An 8,536-nucleotide genomic window follows, 5' to 3' on the forward strand; every position below is an offset into this window, starting at 1 on the left:
TATTTAAAAATTATTTTTAAAATAATATTTACTGTTTATATGCATTATTTACAAAAAAAATATAAAGAAATTTATTTTTTATATTTAATTGTGAAAACCTCAAAAATTGTCAAGAAATTGTAACTGAAATTCATAAATGTAAGTACTATTCTAGGGTAATATAAAAAGCATCATACACAAATTTATTATGATACAAACTTAAATAATGAAATTGTAATATATGTTTCAACATTGCAAATGTGAATATTTATATGATAAAATTTACAAAGTGTTAACAATTTTCAAATATTTGCTAATAAAATATTATTAAAATGTTTCTGTTGAAATCTTAAAATAATTCTTTAAAGCTAATATGATGGGGTACATATTAGGGATCATTAAATATGCGGCAACATTGTGATTATAAAATTTTATAAGTATCTATAATAAAAATTAAGTATAATAAATATAATAAGTATACAAGTATAATAATAAAATTTTTATAAGTATCTATAATAATAAAAATACATATATGTTGTATTAATCTGTTAATTGCGTTAAATTAATTAATAATTTTTTTATATTTATTGGCGACTCTTCTTTGATTATCTTCAGCTTTCCTCTTATTATCTACGTGCTTGCGATTTTTTTTTGGCAGTATTATAAAATTTAATGCGTACATAAGTTTCTTGGAGAATAAATGCAAGCGAGTGACAAAGTTAGAAACAGTTAGAAAAGGAAGAACTTTGAAAGAGAGAGACAGCTACTGTTTGTCGATGAGATCATTATGCTCTTCTCTTCCTTCATCGCCCTTCGCCATCAAGCTGTTTCTAGCTCCACCCTTACTTCATCGTCCCTCGCCCACAACCGGTTTTCCTGAGGTAACCTTCTCTCTATAGATCTTGGATTTTACCCACGGTGTAAGAATATAAGGTGATTTCACGGCAAGATCTATAGAGAGAAGGTTACCTCAGGAAAACCAGTTGTGGGCGAGGGACGATGAAGTAAGGGGGGAGCTAGAAACAGCTTGAAGGCGAGGGGCGATGAAGGAAAGAGAGAGCATGATGATCTCATCGACAAACAGTAGCTGTCTCTCTCTTTCAAAAGTCTTTTTTTTCTAACTGTTTCTAATAGCGTTTTTGATTATACAGGATTTGAACGACCCAGGGTTGGTTAATGACGTCATTGCAACCTCTCCACCAATGAAAGACTTGCATTTATAGTAAAATAGTGATTGATCAACCCTGGGTCGTTCAAATCCTGTATAATCGAAAACGCTATAACTCTGTCACTCGCTTGCATTTATTCTCCAAAGAACTTATGTACGTATTAAATTTTATAATACTGCCAAAAAAAATCGCAAGCACGTAAGTAATAAGAGGAAAGCTGAAGATAATCAAAGAAGAGTCGCCAATAAATATAAAAAAATTATTAATTAATTTAACGCAATTAACAGATTAATACAACATATATGTATTTTTATTATTATAGATACTTATAAAAATTATATTATTATACTTGTATACTTATTATATTTATTATACTTAATTTTTATTATAGATACTTATAAAATTTTATAATCACAATGTTGCCGCATATTTAATGATCCCTAATATATACCCCATCATATTTGTTTTAAAGAATTATTTTAAGATTTCAACAGAAACATTTTAATAATATTTCATTAGCAAATATTTGAAAATTGTTAACACTTTGTAAATTTTATCATATAAATATTCACATTTGCAATGTTGAAACATATATTACAATTTCATTATTTAAGTTTGTATCATAATAAATTTGTGTATGATGCTTTTTATATTACCCTAGAATAGTACTTACATTTATGAATTTCAGTTACAATTTCTTGACAATTTTTGAGGTTTTCACAATTAAATATAAAAAATAAATTTCTTTATAATATTTTTTTTGTAAATAATGCATATAAACAGTAAATATTATTTTAAAAATAATTTTTAAATATGTACTATTTTTTCTTTTATTTTACTACTTTACAAATGATGTTTTTTGTGTATATCCCCAAATTATATTTTATTTTCATTGATATTACAGTCTAAATACGAGTACAAAGCAATTTGTATTACAAATGCATCTGTTGCAGCGATATTTAACATTATAAACGTTAAATATCTAGCGCTATAATTTGCAATATATGTAATTTATAGCGCCTTTCTAATTTACTTTTCAATTATTATTTCGCAATTTTCAGTACTATCAATATTTTACAAAATAAAAGTATTTTTTCGATAAAAACTCAAAGCATTTCTATATTAAAGGAGCGAGAGAGAAGACACTAAAACGTGCGAGAGAGACAGCTACTGTTTGTCGATGAGATCATCATTGCCCCTCTTGCCGCTCGCCCCGCTCAGCATTTGCCCCTCTTGCCGCTCGTCCCTCTTTACGCGTGAGGTAACCTTCTCTCTATAGATCTTGATTTCACGGCAACAAATTTTTGTGATTTTTCCGTCATTGTTTCACATTGAATCGCTAGGTGGCTACGTGTTGAGGGACTTTAAATATATATATATATATATATATATATATATATATATACATGTATAGAAATTTTATTAAAATTTTATTGTCCTGCGGAACTTAATTATAAATATTCATTTTCTTAAAGAAACTTAATTTTCTATAAAGACTGGAATACATTATTAATTATATTTTCTGCAAATTTAACTAAGAATAATTTGTTATAAAAAAATTAAAAAATATTTTGTCAGTAATATATATTTTTATATACAATGTTAAAAGTTTTATTTTAAAAAATTTGTATTATTTAGAATTATAATTATATATAGATGTGCTTTAGAGATTTATCATCTATCCTTTTCTATCCACATCTATCCACATCTTCTATTCTTTTTTACTTGGGATCTTGCACCAACGTGACATCTTGTGTGACATGCCTTAACTATGACATCTTGATTACAGATTTTTTGATAGAATACAATGATCGTGAAATCACCTTATATTCTTACACCGTGCCCACCACTCACTCGCATACATACCTACACGATACATGCAGCACACACACGCACGCACACACACGCTTATGCATGCACAGGCGCGCATACGCACGCACACGCATGCGCACCCGCTCCGTACTCCGTACCCGCCATATTCAAATAAAAATTATTTATCTTGCGTTTTAAACAAAAACAAATGTTGGAATTATAAATTTAACCAATTATTAATAATGTACAAACGATTAAGCACGATAAATTCATAAGTTATAGTTTATGTGACGTAATTGCGACATAGGGGGGTTAACTATCATTGGCACAGTTACGAAAACTTTGTAATTTTTTTTTAAATTAACGAAAAATGTACAAATGATAAAAATCATAGTACACCAGGTCACACAAATGCCTTGACATATGAAGTTGCACGAGTGTCAAGGCATATCGAGTCGGCGTGTTCCGACTCTATATATTTTTACATCATGACTGTGACATCCGGCAACGCTGTTATGGCTGTGTGAAAGCAGCTGGAGTGAAGTAAAGCAATGTGACAAGTTAGGTTAATAAATCGCCTACGTACGCGTCCGTGTGACGGTAACCGACGGCTAAGCACACACGGACACGTGACGTAGACGATTTTTGCTTGCGTGCGTGCTTTCCCTGTCGCGATGCCTTGGTGTCAGCGGTTTCTAGTTTGCATCACCGGAGTAAGGTAAGATTTAATATATTATACACTTGAAAATTGCGTGCTACATTTCATTAAGTTTTTAAAATTTTTATTAAATTAATTTTTTTCAGAGAAAGAGACAGAAGTTTATCGTGAAGAAGTGAATCTCGGCCTATTGGTACTAGGATACATGATCGCAGATAAGTTTATTTATATTCACACATAATCCTTTTTATTACAGAAGTTTTACTACATATTATTAATTTTCAGGTGTTCTACATTGGAAGGAAAAAGATAAACTTTGAACAAAGTATGGACAAAATAATGAAGTGAGTGATGTGGCATTATGCATAATGCCCGAGATCAGTCGGGCAGAGTGATAAATATTTGTTAATTTTTAATTTAAAAATTGCTTTAACCAGGCAATGTAAATAAAAATAAATATAGATAAATATTAATATAAATAGATAATATTAATAAAAATAAATATAATTATATAGATAAATAAATATATAAATATATAATATATATTTATTTATATTTATTGCCTGGTTAAAGCAATTTTTAAATTAAAAATTAACAAATATTTATCACTCTGCCCGACTGATCTCGGGCATTATGCATAATGCCAATTGACAATTACTATATATATATATATATATATATATATATATATATATATATTTATTGAAATAGCTATGTAGTACTTTAAATACTAATTTAATAAATTATTAATATAGATTTAACTGGGTATGCCAATGTGATTGCGGAATGGTACGAGGCAGACTTAACATTACAGCAACAAAATTCACTGGAGGATTGGGCAATCTGGCTGAAAGGAGTTGTTACTAACCTACTGTGCTTAAACCATTTGAAGAGAAACCAACGTTCGCTAAAGCTGCACGTCAATTTTTGCTCAAATGGTCGTTTTATAGGTATTTCTTATTTTTTATTACATTGGTAATCAAATATATTTGTTTTGCATTTTTAATAACATTTACATTTTGTTTTTCATAGCTCGATGATTATCCGGGATCTCACTTTGAGAAGCACGGCGAGTTTCGGATCTTTTCATCTCATCAGCAATTTATTAATATAGATTTAACAATATAAATGAATCTCGGTCTATTGGTACCAGGATACATGATCGCAGGTAAGTTTATATTTATATTCACACATAATCCTTCTTATTACAGATGTTTTACTACATATTATTAATTTTCAGGTGTTCTAGAAGCCAATCTGTTACCAAGAACAATGAAGAAAAAGATTGATGTGTATAGATATATAGGTTATGGACAAAGTAATGAATGTGGCATTGTGCATAATGCCCGAGATCATTCGGGCAGAGTGATAAATATTTATTAATTTTTAATTTAAAAATTGCTTCAACCAGGCAATATAAATATAAATAAATATTAGTAAATATATATTATATATTTATATATTTACTTATTTATATTTATATTGCGTGGTTAAAGCGATTTTTAAATTAAAAATTAACAAATATTAATTGACAATTATTATATATATATATTTATTTATTTATTTATCACTCTGCCAGATGAACACCGACCATCATGACTGGTCTCGGACATTATGCATAATGCCTCATTTATCACTTTGTCTATACATATACATTATAAATGTAATATACATTATAAAAGTGTAATATGTAAATATATATTAACTTTTGAATAAAAAATGATATTAACATATGCTAAAAAAATAAAAAAATTTGGTTTTTTTATTTCCGATGCTTAGGACGCCCACAATCAGGTTAAAAATTTTGGGTGTTATATATTTTTTTTATATAATAAATTATATTTACAGTGAGTTAGAAAAAATTTATAAAAAAATAATATATAATAATACACAATTAAGTACAAAATATTTTGCACAGATTTTTTGAATTGTCATGGTAACGTAATATTATAATAAATAACACCTAGTTACACTGAAATGGAGGCACAAAAAAAATCAAAAAATGAATCGTAATAATTTTTTCTCAAATTTATCACCGGCAGATAGAGGCAAGATAGTGGGATTGCGTCAAACAGGATGTAAAATGGCAGAAATTGCAAGAATTGTTGGATGCTCTCGACAAACCGTTTCATTGTGGGTTAAAAAACATGAAGAAGGAAGAATGGAGAATCTTGAAGATCACAGAAAAAATAATTGTGCTCCACAGAAGACTACACCGGAGCAGAATGAGGAAATAGTAAGAGCTGTAGACGAAAATCCCTTCGATCCAGTCGCAAATGTATTAAGGAACAGGGAATTAAATATTTCTACAGAAACCGTAAGACGTCGTCTACGTGCTGCAGGTGTGCACTCACATCCTGCAACAAAGAAAATAGAGCTCAAGCCGCAACATAGAATGGAAAGAGTACAATTCGCAAGAGAATATTTAAATACACCTCAAGAGGAATGGAATGCCGTCATTTGGATGGACGAAAAAGTATTTTCATCCTCAGAAGATGGGCGACGTAGAGTCTGGCGACCAAATGGATCGCGTTTAAATCCCAAATATGTTATCCCATCAGGAAAAAGCGGCAGAATCACATTAGGATTCTGGGGAAGTATGACTTCAAGTGGATTGTTAAATCTACAAGAGATATCTCCACGAATGGATGCCGAAGAATACGTGGAAATTCTTCAAGAAGTATTAAAACCTGGCATTAGAAGAATTTTTCCGGAAGAACAATATCCAGTTGTAAAAGTAGTGCAAGATAATAGTGCCGTCCATACATCAAGATTGGTGCAAGCATGGTTCGACGAAAATCCAGACATTCAAAAAATTCGATGGCCAGCAAAGTCTCCTGATCTAAATCCAATAGAAAATGTGTGGGGTCAAATGGTATCATCATGGAGAGCTGGCGAACTCCGAACAAAAGAAGCCTTACGGAACAATGTGCATCAAGTTTGGCAGCAATTATCGCAACGACAAGATTACACGCAAAACTTAATCAACTCAATGCCAAGAAGATTGCAACAAGTTATAGACAATGACGGATACTGGATACCGTATTAGTAAGTATAATGCTATATATGCTACACACACACATACACACACGCGCGCACACAAAATTAATTGTTGAATATTTTTTGTTTCAGGTATGCAGATGACACAGAAGAAATAGAAATTTAAAGTTAAATAAATAGAAAATTATTGATATTGGATATCCAATAAGTAAGTACTATATCTATATTAACTAAAATATAAGAAATAAAAAATTAATATTAATAATTTCAATTTTTACTGTGTTTCAGGATGTTTCAGGATAAACCGAGTCCACTGGATCAACCCAGTTTTTTGTAAAAACAAGCTTGCACCTGAAAAATAGAGAGTATAGGTATCCAGTATCCTTCATTTTCTGTAACTTGCTGCAATTTTCTTGGCGTTGAATTGATTAAGTTTTGCGTGTAATCTTGTCGCTTCAATAATTGCTGCCAAACTTGATGCACATTGTTCCATAAAGCTTCTTTTGTTCGGAGTTCGCCAGCTCTCCATGATGATACCATTTGACCCCACACATTTTCTATTGGATTTAGATCAAGAGACTTTGCTGGCCATCGAATTTTTTAAATGTCTGGATTTTCGTCGAACCATGCTTGCACCAATCTTGATGTATGGACGGCACTATTATCTTGCACTACTTTTATAACTGGATATTGTTCTTCCGGAAAAATTCTTCTAATGCCAGGTTTTAATACTTCTTGAAGAATTTCCACGTATTCTTCGGCATCCATTCGTGGAGATATCTCTTGTAGATTTAACAATCCACTTGAAGTCATACTTCCCCAGAATCCTAATGTGATTCTGCCGCTATTTCCTGATGGGATAACATACTTGGAATTTAAACGCGATCCATTTGGTCGCCAAACTCTACGTCGCCCATCTTCTGAGGATGAAAATACTTTTTCGTCCATCCAAATGACGGCATTCCATTCCTCTTGAGGTGTATTTAAATATTCTCTTGCGAATTGTACTCTTCCATCCTATGTTGCGGCTTGAGCTCTATTTTCTTTGTTGCAGGATGTGAGTGTACACCTGCAGCACGTAGACGGCGTCTTACGGTTCTGTAGAAATATTTAATTCCCTGTTCCTTAATACGTTTGCGACTGGATCGAAGGGATTTTCGTCTACAGCTTTTACTATTTCCTCATTCTGCTCCGGTGTAGTCTTCTGTGGAGCACAATTATTTTTTCTGTGATCTTCAAGATTCTCTATTCCTCCTTCTTCATGTTTTATAACCCATAAAGCAACAGTTTGATAGCTGAATCCCACAATTCTTGCAATTTTTGATTTTTTATGTCCTGTTTAGTGTAATCCTACTTGACTCTGCCTCTGTCTGCCGTATTTGTGTGTTGCATGTTTTGTATATTAAAATGTTTAATAAAATGTTTAATGTTTAATAAAATGTTTCATGTTTAATAAAATGTTTAATGTTTATTTGTTTAATTGTAAAAAATATAATTTATTATAAAAAAAATATATATAATACCCAAAATAAAAATATATAACACCCAAAATTTTTAACCTGATTGTGGGCGTTAAGCATCGGAAATAAAAAAACCAAATTTTTTTATTTTTTTAGCATTTAATATCATTTTTTATATAATATATATTTACATATTACACTTTTATAATGTATATTACTTTTATAATGTATATGTATAGACAAAGTGATAAATGAGGCATTATGCATAATGTCCGAGACCAGTCATGATGGTCGGTGTTCATCTGGCAGAGTGATAAATAAATAAATAAATATATATATATAATAATTGTCAATTAATATTTGTTAATTTTTAATTTAAAAATCGCTTTAACCACGCAATATAAATATAAATAAGTAAATATATAAATATATAATATATATTTACTAATATTTATTTA

General features: G+C 30.3%; 1 long non-coding RNA gene across 1 annotated transcript; it reads left to right on the plus strand.

Moving 5' to 3' along the window:
• Positions 1 to 3,365: 3,365 nt before the first annotated feature.
• Positions 3,366 to 7,687, plus strand: LOC136999957 (uncharacterized). The gene is made up of 8 exons (XR_010890271.1): positions 3,366 to 3,678; positions 3,765 to 3,962; positions 4,374 to 4,568; positions 4,651 to 4,786; positions 4,859 to 6,666; positions 6,751 to 6,826; positions 6,907 to 6,989; positions 7,673 to 7,687. It is a non-coding gene; the product is annotated as an uncharacterized lncRNA (long non-coding RNA).
• Positions 7,688 to 8,536: the final 849 nt, after the last annotated feature.

This window comes from Linepithema humile, chromosome 1 (genome assembly GCF_040581485.1).
Source record: "Linepithema humile isolate Giens D197 chromosome 1, Lhum_UNIL_v1.0, whole genome shotgun sequence".
Lineage (NCBI taxonomy): Eukaryota > Metazoa > Arthropoda > Insecta > Hymenoptera > Formicidae > Linepithema > Linepithema humile.